The sequence below is a fragment of the Pollicipes pollicipes genome, unplaced genomic scaffold (assembly GCF_011947565.3).
Source record: "Pollicipes pollicipes isolate AB1234 unplaced genomic scaffold, Ppol_2.1 Scaffold_6686;HRSCAF=7923_pilon_pilon_pilon, whole genome shotgun sequence".
Lineage (NCBI taxonomy): Eukaryota > Metazoa > Arthropoda > Thecostraca > Pollicipedomorpha > Pollicipedidae > Pollicipes > Pollicipes pollicipes.
This window is the reverse complement of record NW_023596921.1, coordinates 17,740,874-17,756,558: the sequence shown is the minus strand read 5'-3', so window position 1 is coordinate 17,756,558 and position 15,685 is coordinate 17,740,874.

Below are 15,685 nucleotides of genomic sequence, written 5' to 3'. Positions count from 1 at the left end.
AAAGTCCTGACTCGTTTCTCTGACCATCAACAAAAGGGTAACACTGGCGCAGGCCTCGCACTCAGTGAAGCGGTCTGCATCAGCTAAGTCTAGAAAGCAAACCATACAAGAAAATTATCAGTACATGCACCAGACATTTGCGAATTTCTCTCACACCTTCATATGACTCTACGACCTAGAAAAAGGTCAATTAAGCACGTTTTCCCCCATGTCTGTCACTCGATACAGTTTCCACGACCGAGCGTAGGATTGGCGGTGCAGCTGCCAGCTAATTGTAGTGAAGTTCGCTGATACTCCCAGCTGATTGTACGGTGACGCCACAAGGCTACAGGATCGCTGCCAACTGTTGACAATGTCGCACGGGACTGCATGTGTCAAGTGGAAGATCCAGAGAGGCCACGACATCGTGGGTTTTCTTGAGGCTCCAAGGGGTCATAGCCGGCAGAGCAAAGACAATTTTTGCACGAAACATAACAAAGTTGACATCTTTGGGCGTTCAGGCAACCGATAACAGTCGCAAGCCAAGGTGAAAGGACCATGAGCAGACAAAAATAAGTATTTGCTGATTAAGAGAGAGAGGCAATCGAAATTGCAAAGCTCATTGTGCTGTCCAGAGACCGGTCTTGTTAGAAGCCCTTTATATCACTTTCCGTGTTAATCCGATCAGTAAGGAGTCTTCCACGTCGCCATCGATTTCTTTTCATTTACTCGGAGGCTCCCACGGTGTTGTATGAGCAGCGATGCAGGCAAGGAGGGCAGAGAGGCATGTGTGCCTCCTCCCGACCCGACCCGCATTGTCAGACTCAAATGCCGGCCAGAGGGCCCTTTCTGTCCACTGCCCCCCCCCCCCCCCCCCCCCCATGAGTCGATGGGATACCCTGTGTCGGTCAGGCAGCATCAGTGCTGATCAGTCGGGCCGGTGTCGGTCTGGGCCTGAGGACCAATTTGCTCAGCAAGCACAGGACCGGGGCCCGTGGTTCACACTGGTTTGACTTCTGAGCCAATGAGCCGGGTTGGCCAGAAGTCCACAGTGCGTAGCAGGGGGCCCTGTGTTGACAAGGGGCCCCGGGTTGACCAGGGCAGTGTTGGAGGGCGTCTAAAGAGAGGCCCGAAATACCCACGGACGCTGGCGATCAAAGGCCGGATGGAAAGGGTGAACTGCCCAAAGAGCTGGCTGTACGTCACATTCAGGCTCCCAGTCTATAGGGCCGTGACTTTAAATGTCAATCAGATGGACCCTTGCATCGATTGAAATCTTCTCGGAGAATGTGTGCCTCTAGTTTGGCCAGAGACGACTGACACCGGGCAGCTAATCCCGTGTCGGTCTCAGCCCAGGGGGCATTTCCCGAAGAAGAACAAGGCCGGGCACGCGATTTGCATCGTTTGAGGAGCCTGAAAAGTGAGAGGCCATGTGTTGGTCAAGAGGCCACAGTGCCGAACAGAGGGACTTCCGTCGGCAAGTCCCGCCTGGTCCCGTCTGATCTCGCAAGGTCTGATCAAGTGTCTGCCGGGTCTGTCCGGTCTCATCTGGTCTCGTCCTGCCCGGTTTCCCCTTATTTGGCCTGTTTTCGCCCGGTTCCGTCTCCCTTCATGACGCTACATCTGGTTCGGTCTGATCTGGTCCGATTCTGCCTGTGCGTTCCCACTCTGTCCCACCCGATTCCTTTCCATCACTTGAGATACTATTTGATCCTGTCTGATCCCGACCGGTCATTTTGTCTTGTCTAGTTTGGTCCGGTCCCATTCGTTTATGTCCAGTCCTTTCCAGTAACATCTGGTCTTATCTAATTCGGTTCCATCTGGGACCATCACGTTCTGTCCGGTTCCGCCTCGTCCCGTTCTGTATGTTCCGTCTTGTCCAGTTCCTTTCAGTCATGCATGGTGCCCTCGGATCCCTTCTAGTCCCGCCTGGTTATGCCCGGTCTTGTCGGATCCTATTTGCATCCATACGGTCTGCTCGGTCTCGTCCTGTTTACTCAGTCTCGTCTTGACCGCCTGGTCTCGCCTGGTTTGGCCTTTTCCGTCGGGTCTCGTCCGACCCTGTTCATATGCTGGCCTTGTCTTATCCGTCACGGCCGTTGTCATCCGGCCTGATGTCATATTTATCTCAGAGATCATGCAAAGTGATGCATGAGCCTATTCATACAATGCATAACTTTCAGTCATCGCTTTCCCTCCGACTGGTAGAGACCGCCATGTGACGGGAAACGCCCAGGTCCCACCACTGACTTGCCGGTCATAGACGCGCAAACTATCACCAGGATGGCAGTGATTTTGTGGTCTTATGGCGTCACCATACAGTCGGCTGGAAGTGTTAGCGAACTTCACTACAATCAGTTCACAGCCGCATCACCAATTTCTACGCCCGTTTGTGGACATTGAGTGATAGATGCGAGGCAAAAACGTAATTCATCGGCATTATATAGGACATGAAACTATATAAAGGCGTCAGAGGAATTCATAAATGTCTGGTGCATGTAATATAAAAATGTTGTATGGTTTGCTTGCTGGATTTAGGTGGTGCAGACTGTTCTACTGAGTGCGAGGCCTACGCCGGTGTAACCAACAAAAGCTCCATAACATTCGAAATTGGTACTGGAGCTGAGGTGTCAACGATGACTGAAGATGTGTGGGGCTCAATGATGGAGCCACCAACTGGCCAAGCCGCGCGCTGGCCTGACCAGCCCTGTAGGACGCCTGACCAGCCCTGTAGGACAACTGCAGTTTGCTGGTGGGTTTAAGGCCACCACCCTGCATAAAGATCAGACCCACCCATTCAAAGTGATGGTCGTGAAGGGCCAAGTGGCCAACAACCTCCTGGCCTGAAGTGCTGCTATCAGATGGCGCTGGTAGCCAGACTGAATGAAGTCACGACTGCCAAAGGTGTAGGACTGATGGAAACCACACCTGCCAAGATGGAGCTGATTGGTGACGCCGAACCGTTCTGCCTGTTCACAGCTCGGAACGTCCTCCTCCCGCTCCTGGACAAAGTTAAAGTTGAATTGGGGCGAATGCTGACAGAAGGTGTCACAAAAACGGTGACAACGCCCACATCACTGTGTGCCAATGACGCAGAGCAAAGGCCAAGTGAGGATATGTGTGGACCTCCAGTGCCTGAATCAGGTTGTGAAGAGGGAGCACCTGGTGCTCTCAACACTGTATGACATCGCATCCAACCCAGCTGGCTCCACTGTATTCAGCAGCCTGGATGCCGAGAGCGGCTTCTGGCAGATGCCTCTGGAGGAGGAAAGTCAGGAACTGACCACCTTCATCACCCCATTTGGCAGGTTTTGCTTTCAGAGGGTACCATTCGGCATCACCTCCGCAAGTGAAATTTTTCTGAGAAATGCAGAAGCTGCTTGAGGGTCATGACGGTGCTGAAGTCATCATGGATGACATCCTCGTCCATGAACGCACACGTGCCCAACATGACGTCCGCCTGAAGAAGGTGCTGGAAACTGAGTCGTTCTTGCCTGCGACTCAACTACCAGACGTGCCAGCACAGAAAGCGAGGGCTGGTGTACTTCGGACATGTCATTGGAGCCTGCGGCATCATGCCCGATCCAGAGAAGACCCGGGCTCTGAAGGACATGCCGGCGCCCATCACGGTGGAAGAGATGTGCAGAGTCCTGCGCATGGTGACATTCCTGGACAGGTTTATGCCAAACCTGTCCACAACAATGAAGCCCATGCCAGACCTGCTGACGGCGAATACAGCCTGTGAGTGGGGACCCCAGTAGGCTGAAGCATTCGCAGCTTGCAGGGAGCTCCTGGGAAAGTCTCCTAGCCCCCAGTTCTACGACCCTTCTCTGCTGACCGTGGTCGCCGCCGATGCAAGCTCCTACTGCCTGGGGGCAGTGTTCCAGCAAGAGCAGACAGGCGTCCTGAAGCTGGCGGAATTCTGCTCGAGAACTCTCACCGAGGCCGAACAGAGGTACGCCCAAATTAAAAAGAAGTGTTTCGCTGCAGTATGAGCATTTGAGAAGTTCGCGAGGTACCTGGCGAGTCTGCCCAGCTTCACACTGCTGACAGACCACAAGCCCCTGGTTTCTCTGCGTAGCACCAAACTGCTATATCAAGCTCCACTGCGCTACCAGCCACTCCTTCTGCGGATGTTGAGGTTCAACTTCCTGGTTCATCACGTCCCAGGCGAGAGCCTGATGGTTCCCGACACGCTATCCCGCAGCCCGCTGATTGATAACGACCCTATTCGCAGCCACGCCTTGGCAAGCGAAGCAGCGGCATACGTGCACGCTGTCCAAACGTCTCGGCCAGCATCCGACTCCAAGCTGCAGGATTTCGAGACAACAACCGAAGGAGACGAAGAGCCACAAGTCGTCTCGGAGTTCACCACCGATGGCTGACCACATCACGCGACGGCGTTGCCGCCGAGATTTGTTCTGTACTTTTCAGTCTGGAGTGACCTGTCAATCCGTGACGGCCTCATCACGTTCCAGGACCGAATCGTGGTCTCAAAAGCCCAGCGACGAGACGTTCTCCAATGCCTGCACGCCAGTCACCAAGGTCTGTCGTCGTGCAGGGAACGAGCGAAGTTCTCAGTCTGGTGGCTGAACATCAGCCAGGACGTGAAAAAACATGGTCCTAGCCTGCGAATGGCGCTGCCATCGCCGCCTGTCTCGACGGTAGGAGCCGATGAAGCCGTCCGAGCTGTCATCTCGACCGAGGTGAAAGCTCGCGACGGAGCTGTTTGAGTACGACGGCCACCAGTACCGGGTCCTGGTGGACTACTACAGCAGGCGGATTGAAGTCAGAAGTCTGATTGCGACAACCACAGTAGCAGTCTGCCGAAAAGTGAAAGAAGTCTTCATAGTACACGGTTTCCCGGACGACATCCACTCAGACAATGGCCACAGCTCGCCTCAAAGACGCTCCGTGAGTTCGCGGCACAGTGGGGCTCACGCTTCATCAGACCAACAGCCTGGCCAAACGTGCCGACTAAACGGCCAAGAAGCTCCTGGGGCTGAACGATCTCGTGATCGCACCACATCACGCTCCACAACCGGGTCAGCCCTGCTGAGACTCTGATATCCCGAAAGCTTCAAATGCGACCGCCCGCGCTGGAAACACAGCTACAGCCACGAGTGGTCAGTCACGCCAAACTCAAGCAACGCGACTGCTGCTCAAAGCAGCTGCAGAAGTCTGCTTACGACCGGCGTCACGGAGTGCGTGACCTTTCACCTCTTAGAGACGGCGGCCAAGTCCTGCTGAAGACGGATCAAGGGAAGAGATGGCCACGCTCGCACTTTCTGGGTAAATATCTACGACTCTGGTCATGACTTGTTTGAAATGCAGATTTCGTAATTTTCGAACGGGTAAAATTTTTAATTAGCCGGCATTAGAGGAAAGTAAACTTTTCCATGACAACCAGATCATATCCAGTTCCCAGACCACCTTTATCAATGCATGAATAAAACACTAGCATTTCATCCATGCCAAGAGTAGCCAGTGGGTACTCTTGGCATGGCTACTAGCCACACAATGTCCTTATTCTAAACATCAACAATGCGGCATAAGTAAAAGACCAGGATACAGCGTCCCTTTTCTGAACAGGACGCACAGTTCGCACTATTGACGGCTTGTGGCACAGATGCTTGCTCATCTCCGCAGAGCAACAAAGTCCTCTGACAATTCTTCCCATTGTAGGGACTGCAGGCATCCCTCTTTCCATGTTTCCTCCCCAGGCACCTGTCTATGACGATGTCATCACAGTCGTTGTCAGATCGAAACAGAAAAGTCGGGTGCTATAGTTCTCATCAACTTTCAAGCGAAAAACTAGCCTTTATGATACCGTTGATATAACTGGACTCATACAGCAGGCTATTATGCCTGGACTTCAATGCATGTAATGGAACAGCTGCAAAATTGCACTTCCGATCACTTTCGTGGAAATGATTCCTCCTTCATCACATAATGTTGCTTATGTACACTTGCATACCTAAGGAAGATAATGTTCAGATGACAAGTTGATGTGACGTGGGATCCAGTTCCCAACAACCATAATATGTAATCAGATGGGATTGCAACCCATCCCTATCAATGAATATTTGCAGCATCGCAAGGTTTGCTGGCTGGCATGTTGTGCTGACACTTCATGCCTCAAAATGTTATCAAACAATACAAAATGATATTTTCTTGTTGCTTTTATGCTGCATGGAACTGAAAACAAAACAAGTAAACAAAAGTTTGGCACCATTTTCATGCTGAGCGCACAAGCTTATAGGCACCCATGTCAGTCGCACGACATCCATAGCTTAATCATTAATTAGGAGCGTCAATTTGTACACCTGCCCCCGCTCTTCTGACATGAGCTATATTATGACCACCACCATATCATCATGACCACCATACAACAGAATTGTCAAAAACACCGGCTTCAAATTGAACGCCACTTCTTAACATTAATACAATGCCGGGGCTGATCAATATCTTGCCGATTTGGATTTAGATGTCCGGGGTGCAAATCAAAGCGGGCTATACATCATAACCTGTTTCTCAAATCCATTTATTCAAAGCAGTCACAACCAGAAGTGATTGTACTGTAGATAACTACTGCTGAAAAAACACCAGCGTCATATTTGGTGACATCGGCGTGGTGCTTTTCTTATGAGCTTAAAGCTTTTCAGTATGATAACAATAATACGGCCTAGTTTGCACCACCAGGTTGGTATATATCTTTGCAAATGCAGGTATAAAAACACAACACACACACAAGCAAGACAGCAGGCAAGGCACTTGGAACTCGCTACAACTAGCGGCCCAATGCCACCTTACACTAGAATTATGAAAAGAGAAAAGAATACGCCTCCGCCATTACCAACAGGTTTACATATGGCTACCGTACACACAAACAGCATCGTGCATAACACACTTCTTTAACTTTCGTGCATAATACATAAAAGCTTGAAACAAATCACAGATAAATCCAATACGCACGGCTAATCCCCGACAAGACATCAATGGGGTGATCGGATCAAAAGCAAAGGACGCGCAGCACTGCGTTATATCGCAAACTAAGCCTTACGAGTTTTGGTAGTCTCGACTTCTGGTCTAGATATACTCGTCATTTGCACATGGTAGCAGTAATGCCCCGGGAAATGTACAAAAATGCTGCAAAAACAAAAACATAGGTGGCAATTGTATTTGAATTCATATGTGGTACCGTTGATGGATACACCGTAGAATCAGCGTTGGTGGGACATGCATGCAGATTTTGAGGATAATCCACACGTGTACTTCATCAACGAGTAATGGATGGAACCAACAAAGTTGGTCACTGCAAATGGACTAAAGCCTGCCATGTCATTCGTCAACAGCTAATGGAAGCACCAGCAGGGTTTGCTGTTTGCTATACACTGCATTTATAGCTATACAGGACCAGACAGGACGCCGTTGTGAAGTGGTCTTCTTGCTAGAATGTAAAGCCGGCACTTTATTAGTATTGCCAAGTAACATAGACTCGCTCTGGCATGACCATTGCAACGCTTGAGACGAGGTCTCTGAAAAATCGTAGAAGCATAGATTAAAGCTGCAGCCGATTTTAACGAGCTTTACGAGATATGGCCGTATGCCAACGATCCTCACACACCAAGTTCTTGTGTTCCACTGTTCAATGAGTTGCCCGTGAGGAGAAATCCACGCCGCCGACGCCCACGACCGCTGCCTGCGGGGACGGCTGCCGTGCTCACGCCGAGCGATGGTGGGATTGCTATCTTCCTATGTACCTGGTGCTCTAGAAACCCGCAGTGGTCGGCTGCAGCCGTCTCCGGTATGGTGCGGGCGACACCCGTTCGGAAAGTGCTGGGGAGTGTGGGTCCATCGCTGGTGGCGATCGCCGCGGGGCCGCCGCTGGCTCGGACGGTTCCGCCGCGCTCTCGTCAGGCGTCGTCGGGACTGGCGTTTTCCCTGACGTTCGCGTGACATGTGGCGTAGGGTTCACCCGACGTTATGCCAAATCCCGTAGTGGGTCCCGGGGCGCGACATCTCCCGTAGTGGGGTCCCGGGGCGCGACATCTGCTTCTGCCGGGGGATGGACGTTGACACACCTAGTGCCGCGGTGACGCTGCCGGTGTCCACGGGTCGGCAGCCGTGTATGTGGCGCCAACGTATGAGTCGGTGCCGAGTCTGCATCGTGCGGAGCGTGATCTATCGCCTTTACTTGCCGTTACCAGTCACAGGGCATTCACAGAAGGATGAAGAGCATAAGTGCTTGCCACGCTCAAATATAACTGGGCACACGAGCAGGCGCCCAGCCAGATCTGGGATTGGTTAGTCAGCTTCTAGGAAATAGAATGCATACTTCCTAGCACTCAGACCAGCTAGAAATTTACACGGGAAGATCATAAGTCATAAGGGGATAAACACACCCGATAATGCAAATCCATTTTGAACTATCTGATAACGTCAAGACGTCTTGCTTTTTACAACACATTAATCACCATACAATGCATAAGATCCGTGTTTTGCATGTTTTGTGATGCCGCAACACTCCTTGAATCAGCATATTCATCAACTGCGCAATAATGTACCTGCAGCGGATATATCATCTTTCAAAAGGTGGTTTTCACGAGCCCTTCACGACGCCTGACAAGCTCCCAGGTACGCGCGAGCCACCGACCGGGTTGTCGCGAGGCGCCATTAACTCCTCCAGGAAAAATATAAAGGAATTGCTCACACTTCTGCAAACTCGCAGCGAGACTTTAATTAAACTGCCAACAACTATACGGCTAACTGGTACAAAAACATTGATAAAACGTCACACAAAAAGCTATCACACATCACAAAAGCCTACACAGAGAACAGGAAGTAAGCAGGATGAACCCAACGATCGGAGAGGTGTGACAATTGTAAGAAAGGGTTTCTGGTAGATACGCCACCGGACAAAATAATACCGAATAGCGGCGTCTACAGCTGGCCTAATATTGCATGAACAGCAATACTTTAATAATTTTTTCCCCGGATATTATTCCTCTGCAGGCGTGTGTTGTGTGGCTTTGCCTGGTAATGAAGACACACTGTTCGGAGGGGACCACCAGCATCCTGATCAGCTCCGTGTGGTGGTTTTCCAAACCGTGCTGAGTTTCCAGGAGGTGACGGCCAAGATCTCATACGTCATCGGTGCCGATACTGTACACCCCTGCACTCTCCAGCAACCGCCAGGGCACTGTATGGCACCCGCGTCCAACTGCACAATGTAGCAGCGGAGCTCCGCCTCAGCACTCAGGACGACCTCTTGACGACTCCTGCGGAAGGATTTATCAGCCCACCATGATTCTTCAGTCACAGACGGCGTCATAATGCGGAACGTGGGGGCACCCGACTCCCGACGGCTCGCCGGCGCTTCTTAGCAGGTCGCGCACCCTGCTCTGTACAGTGGCCTTCGGACGACGAATACGGTGTTATAGCAAACGGCATCGGCGAGCACAAACGACAGGCGCGGTCGGTAGTCATGATCGCCCAGTGTGTCGGGCGCCGCAGTGCTGTCGGTGTCATACGTGCCATCAGCACCCCCGCTTACTGGACTGCAATCCACAGCGATGGATGGAGTTGGATACAGCCCCGCGATTTTCCTAATGCCTGACGTGCCTGAATATAGCGATGCCTGCGATTATAGCGATTCCTAATGTCCACGTGCCTGAATATAGCGACGAACTGCCTAGCGTTCGGGTTGTTGTTCCATCCATCCTCAAAATCACGAATGGATGGTAACGAACGAGGCCAAAATTTGGGGTGATTTTCTGGACCTTAAGACACTTGTTTTCAAAAAGTTGGAGCAGATGACATGAATTTTCTGTTCTGGAACAGGTGAAAAACAGCCTGCAAAACAAGGAGCACAACCTTGTTTCCCTCCAGTAAATGCCCTTCTCGGAGGTAGCTCACCAAGGCCACTGTTGGTAGCTGGCAGTGGAGCAATGAAACACAGTACTAATTTCATACTAACAAAGCTTTCTTTACGTCACCTAGATCAGTTTCTGATTCTAGGAGTATTCAGTACTCAGTGGACTACATTTCACTTTACAATGACAGTTCTCTTCCGTCACGGTCATGCTAATAAGTACAGAAAACGCATCCACTTTCCAGTCACTAAGTTGCTCTCATGTAGTTATGCATCATGCTATAAACCAAAGGTACCCCGCAACAAACTATTTACACACAGGCGATAGCCAGAAAATATTGGCAAAAACATGGGGCCAAGATTTTGGTGCACTGGCTAAAACTTGTCAGCAAAATGAATAATCTTTAGCGCTGGTGTTGCAATTTTAGCACAGTGATAAACATAGCCCTCACGTTTAGAAGAACAAATGGAAAACAACACCAAAATTTAGACACGGCATGAAATGAACGGTTTATAACAGACAAAGTAACAGGTGATTACACAATTAGATGTGAGTTACTATCCAGGAACCAGGTAGGAAGGTATCTCTCTCACAATCACAATGTCTCTCGTGCACCATGAAAGTCTCAATGTTTCTGAAACCATGAAAAGGTACTCGTCCGGTATAGCTACATAGAAAAGACAGAAACTTCAATTAAGAAACTGAAAGAGGTCCTCAAGACATAAAATCTGAGTAACACTGGCCCCAACCAGACCATAAATGCTCCGTTAAAAGGAAACCATGCGGCCGGATTGGCGCCTCCGACTGGCACTGTCACCATCGTATTCGCCGTGACACGATATAAGAACACAAATCCGTAGCTAGTGGGGTATATCTGTGGCATACAGAGAACATGCTATCACGCAACACATCCAACGAAAGCAACGCAACAACAAAGTATTTGCCACTAATTACAAACGACACACTCCCGCGCACGCCGACAAACCGCACTGCTGACTCGACTGCTCGAAGACTGCTTCTAGCCATTTAGTAGGCCTGGTCGGTCTGGCGCAAGATACCAAAACCAGCATGTAGTTAGCTTACAATTTAACGCAGTCACGCAGCGACGCTAATCAAAGTTGGTGACATTATTTTGTCTCTTCCGCGCCACATATTTGGCACTTGAAAAAGTGAAGCTATGACGATACACAGGGATGACATGGGGCTGACTCTCTGTTAAGGGTGGGTGGGGGGGGGGGGGGGGGGCAAGATGAAGTGGGATATCCCTCGTTAATAGTATGACACTCTCGATTTAGTAGCCAGTTCCCCAACATCGCGATTGTACCCTGTGCACCACCATTGTACCTTGTCGCAATTTTCGATCGGACTCCATTGTGCGGTTCAAATACAGACGCCAACTGTGAAACGCCGTGTGTGTGATCCGAAACTAAGGAAGCTTGAATGAACCGATCACAAGACAGTCACCAACGCAGACCTGCACGAAAGCAAAGCAAAGCGCCACGGCCACGGCAAGCAAAGCGCTGCCGTGGTCTGAGAGCGAATGCCTTCATCTACGACGTAAATAAAATTCATCCATCATCGTAGGTTCAGGGGGGCTCTTCGGACCCCTGCGAACCTTCGACTAAGGGCCCAAAGGACCGAAAGACCGCCCGCAAGGCTACTAGAGTGAGAAGCCACGAGATGTGACGTCACCATGGGACTGGGGATTTCCAACCCGCTGTACGGTTTTTGGTTGATACTACGAAAAGGTTGGTAGATACTCGTGCCATGTTAAATACGGATATTTCGGAAATGAACTGTGTGGAAATCCTTTTCTACATTTTGATTTTAGTAATATATGAACATAGATCGTACATTTTGCGTTTCAAATCTTCTAAAGACAAGCATCTGTCTCCAAAAGTAAATCCTATTCAACCACGTTTTCTAGTTCCATTACCCGGACCATATTCATAAAAGTCAACGCGCATAAATATCAATGTACAATGCCTTTTGGTAAAACAAACATTCACATGCAAATAAATAATTATGATATATTATGTTAATATGACATTTGTAAATGAGCAATGGTTGCTCATTTATCTTCGTACTGCAATACATATATCGACTGAAATGTAAAAATAAGGCAATGTGAGGAGGGTAGGTGCCAAAAACTTTGTTGTAGCTGTGCTTTGATCTTGCTAAGCGTAAGTTAGCTTGCAGGCCCCATAATGTCGGGTGGGTCAAGTGAAAGGATGTGCATGAAAGAGTACCCCGACTGCCATAATATATCTTCAAGACTTTCCGAGCTGAGATATGGGCCACGACACTTTGGCAGAAGTTGCTAAACTTGTCAGAGATCGTCCTATTTTAAAGGAAAATCTGTTATCTTTAACTGAAATGGTGCGCGCTGTTCGCGTCTACTGCATTTACATCTACCGGGGTTTACCACTCACTACCCCCATTAGGGCAGACCAACCCTGCATCTAACCCGACAACGCCCCTTCTAATGCTGCAGGATGTGCATTCCAACTTCTCAATGCACGTCCCAGAGTGCTGCGATGCCGTCTGGCTCTCTGTTTCTGATCCCCACCTTATGTCGCTATTGTCGTTTTATGTTGAGCCCTTTTACACAGACTGTTTCTAGGTGCGTCCGGCTAGAGTTCTTCGGAATAAATCACTGGTGAATGGGCTACCCCATCCCTCTGTTGGAGGCGGGCGGGAAGCGCACTTCAGCAATATTTTTGTGGCTCTGGTGCGAACCAACGTCATTTCCCATCTGAAAATGCTTTATTAAATATGCTGTGTCGAAAAGCCTGTTTATGAAAATATTTATGTTTCAGTCAGTCCACAAAGAGCAGCGCTTTCACGCCGCCGTAGCGTTGGTGCCATATGATGTAGTCCCATGATGACGTCACAATGTCGCCTACCCAGAACGCAGTAATGTGGCGGCTTGACCGCCCGGAGGTCCCGTTTAGCGGCTCCGGCCCGAAGGGCCGGACACTCCAACACCAGCCAGACGGACCTGCGCGCTAATCGGGGCCCACTGAGTTGATAACTGCCTATATTTCGGTCAGACACCGCCAGTAACGCACGGTCGGCTCCGTGGCGGCATGGGCCTAAGGGCTCATTTCCCAAGCACGGGCAAAGCCGGAGCCAGCGATTTACATTGCCTGGGGCCCACAGCGTCTAACAGAGGCCCTGTGTTGTCAACGGGACCCAAGCCGGTCAGAGCCAGTGTTCGAGGAGGCCCGAACTCAAAACTACGTCACATAATTTGTACCACAAATCGGTTCTGACTGAATGATGAATTCATCCAGACAAACATGGCTGGGCCAACTTAATATAAATTGTTGACCCATTTCTATCTGCAATCTACATTCGTGCAATCCGCAATTTAGACCGTTGTAAAATAAAGAGCGCCTGTGATTTATGTCATGCAGTCATTTGTCGCATTATTCTTTGTGGTTTATTTACTATTAGCTCAAGACAGAATTGAGCTCGGTGACATCTGGCCTATATTTCGGTTATGGAAGGTAAACATGTATAACACACACACACACACACACACGCACACACACACACACACACACACACATATATATATATATATATATATATATATATATATATATATATATATATATATACCTAAGTATACATGAAAATCATGCCATAATTAGCAAATGGGCCATATCTAGCGGTTTTTGGGGCGTCATTTACTATCGGGGCCCTTTGTCAAGGCCTGTGCTCCCCTTGCTAAAGCTCTGTCCACGCCATAGGCGTAGGAACGTTTGAAAAGTGGGGGGCCATGCCCAGGGTGTACTTCAGGAACTTTTTCTGAAAAGCGAGCCCGATGACCGGGGAGGGGGGGGGGGGGTAAAGATGGAGGTTATTGTTGCTCTTTATTCAAATGTCATGGTCGCTATGCCAGATATGCATCTAGAGCTGTTTATCACTGGTGCACAATCTTGCCTGTTCGACTCATCTGTTATTTGACAAATAAGGCTAACCGGCTTCCCTAGATTATTCTTCCATTTTAACATTGTCTTCCTGGGAAGGCGAAATTCCACGAGCGGGTAGGAATTTTGGGTTATTAAGGAAGCATCTGCCTCCACAGTGTAGATGCCAAAATACGGCCTGGATAAAGGCTCGTGAGAATTTTGAAAGTGGATCGATGGCTCACAGTGCGACAGATTTTTCACGCACCTTCATCTCCCTGGCTGCTTTTCAACAGATAAGACTTGTCCCCGCGTTTTAGGCGGAAACAAATTCGTAAGCTTGAAACTGCTAGAAACAGGGTAACAAAAGTCATAAAACTAGAGATTCTCTTTTAAGAATCAAGCCACATAATACGGCCAATCTGTCATATGTTCCTTATCTGGGTCCTGCTCCTGTCCGCCGTCGGCGGTCATTGTACTGGCTTGGATGTCTCCCGCATGACTGACTGCGAACCGATCGTATGGCTGCTTTTTTGCATACTTTTGGCCCAGCGTTACTACTACATGGTGCATGAAACACGTGTTGGACACCTGCAACAGCATCTTTTTCCGAATTATCTTCCCTCACACCCCACCATCGCAGAAAAATAGCCTTCGGGAAGCTGTCTGCCTTAGGAATGAATTGGCTCAACGGGCACTTCAGTGACCATCATGCAGCGCATACGACTTGATTGGCTTTGTGCGTAGGCACGAGCGTAGCCAGAGCCTTGTTAAGGAAGAACACAAGGTTGACAAAAAGCCCGTCTTATGGTGATTCCCCCAGAATCCCCGGATATAGCTGACTCGTTAACAAATGACACGGTTTTCTTCCTTTCATTGTTGTATTTGTCTTGTAACGAGAGCAGAAACCAGGAGCTACCGTGAGCTCGACTCTGTTTGCATTTTGAGGTCAATAAACTGCAGAAATCAGGCGTTGAGCGACTGCATGTAAGATATCACCAGCGCTCTTAATTTACAATGTTTGCTTGACTCTTTGTAAAGCGATAGAAGTTAGAGGGTTTGTCAATTTTTTCTGGGCTCTGCAGAAAATGAGGGCATCGCGAAGTTAGATTATAGATAGATATGTTTGATCCAAATTTGAAGATGAAAATTTGATTGCAGGTCGAGTGGTTAACAATGTGTATTAACATAGCCAAGCCATGTTTGTCTGAAAATGTTCACCATTCAGTCAGAATCGATTAGTAATACAATTTATGTAACGTGATTTTAACATGCGCACTCATAAATCTTAGCAACAAAACCTCGACACCAGGCGTTGCAGTCTCCACTGTCTGCGGAGGTTAGTCCAGCAGCCAATATTTAGCCGTGGCCCACCGGCGGACGAAAATGACGACGTTTCTGAAAAAGTATCCTTGGACGTTCCATTATATCAGATCTCGTATTTAAAAGGCAGTCTGAGCGCATATTTCACATGTGGAATTTTTAGACTGATGAAAAGAACGGATTGCCCCTTAAAGCACCGCGAAGTGGGGCTGGAATCTGATGGTTGAACTGGAAGAGTGAAAGTAAAATCTCTGTTTTTCGTTTTTTCGCAGCTATTTATCTGTCCAGAAGACAGATTAGCAATGCATCCGCCACCTGGTGGCGCTTGTAGTGGCCGGAGCTTTTCGGTTTTACGGAAGTTGCAACCCAGACCATCCTTGTCCTTGCTCTCGAGTTTGCGGGCGGGCATGTTCAAGCCTTTTGATGTAATTTGTTTCCGTAAGACATTCTGAAAAAATGAACGTTCTCAGGCAAACATGGCATGACCTTGCTCGTTTTTTAATTCATTTCGACCTGCGGTATTCAACAATAATGAGAGCCCCACTCCACTGAACAATAGTGAGACCCCTTATTTTCTTCCGGGCAAGGCGT